The sequence below is a fragment of the Anabrus simplex genome, chromosome 1, assembly GCF_040414725.1.
Source record: "Anabrus simplex isolate iqAnaSimp1 chromosome 1, ASM4041472v1, whole genome shotgun sequence".
Lineage (NCBI taxonomy): Eukaryota > Metazoa > Arthropoda > Insecta > Orthoptera > Tettigoniidae > Anabrus > Anabrus simplex.
The window spans coordinates 575,536,657-575,538,205 of record NC_090265.1 but is presented as its reverse complement, the minus strand read 5'-3'; positions in this window follow the sequence as shown (position 1 = coordinate 575,538,205).

Sequence of the window (1,549 nt, the reverse complement as noted above, 5' to 3'; positions counted from 1 at the left end):
GTTTGTTAACGGCTGGTACAATTGTAGGCAGTCATAGGAAGCATAGGCATCACGAAAGAGATTTACTTGGGATAAGAGGAGTGAGGCAGCCTACTTTACCATTGCTTTCCTCACTGAGCCAGAAGGTACTATTACATATTAGTCTGCCAGTCCCACTGAATGCATACATAAACCGACCCCTGAAGTCATAATTTCACACGCTTCATTGCAAGGACAAACTGCATAGTGAATTGCGTTACTGCCCTTCCCCTCACCTCAGCCACGTTCAAATTATTAGCCAAGGAGGAGAGTGACATAAAGTAATGGAAGTGACAAATTTGTTCTAGCCCCAAGACGGATCTGAACAGATGATAATACATTTTAAAAAGCCCACGGCGCATACGCCTAGAGCTCATTTTGGGACCTGGTGTCAGATGGCCGGCAGAAATTGGAGTGCCATCAGCGTGACGAGAGGTTCAGTCGTATTACTTGGTTTCGTGATCCGGTCCGCTACCTCTTATATCAGAGATTTCCCTTAGTTGGTCTCACGAGTCTGAGTGAACCACGTTCCAGCCCTTAGCCGAGAATTAAAATCTTTGTACTAGCCGAGAATCGAACGCTGGTTCTGTGGCTAAGAGGCAGGCACATTGTACCTACACAGCGCGGGTATGGCAGAAATAAATTCATTTATTTTGGTCTACGTGACACTCGAAACGTGAGGTAAACTTCTAGCGTGGGCATGTAAATCCGGAGAAAGCAATCGTAATTTTTCAGAACGTCAACCGCCTAATTATGATTTATAATTAAAAAATAAAGGCAGAAACCTGTAGACATAGAATATGTTAAAAACTGCTCTTTCATAGTGATAAATAAAGGTTTTCTTTCCGGTAGTAAAGTGGATATTACAAGATACAAAATAAGCTTGTCGTTTTACGTGACTCTTGATATCGTCGTTGGAGCCATGGGACGTCCAGTGTTATGTGGAATCTGAACTACCAAACCAAACCTTGAGGCGCAATAACCCCGAAGAGCCATGGCCTTCCAAGCGACCGCTGCTCAGTCCAAAGGGCCGGAGATTACGAGATGTCGTGTGGTCAGTACGACGAATCCTCTCGGCTGTTATTCTTGGCTTTCTAGATCGGGCTGCCATCTCGCCGTCAGATAGCTCCTCAATTGTAATCACGTAGGTTGAATGAACCTCGAATCAGCCCTCAGATCCAGGTAAAAATCCCTGACCTGGCCGGTAATCGAACCCGAAGCCTCCGGGTAAGAGGCAGGTGCATTACCCCTACACCGCGGGGCTGGCAATCTGAACTACAGGGACATGAAATTTAATTTTAACATCCCACATACATTGGCTGGAATTTGAACCGCGGCCGCCTGGGTAAAAAGCCAGTGGCGAAGCCATTGACTTTTTTTTTTTGCTAGGGGCTTTACGTCGCACCGACACAGATAGGCCTTATGGCGACGATCCATTGACTATTACATCTCCAACGCAAGATGATTTCCTTTAATTTTAAAAATAATATGTTTAATGACTTTTACATATTCGTGGATCAAATACATAGTG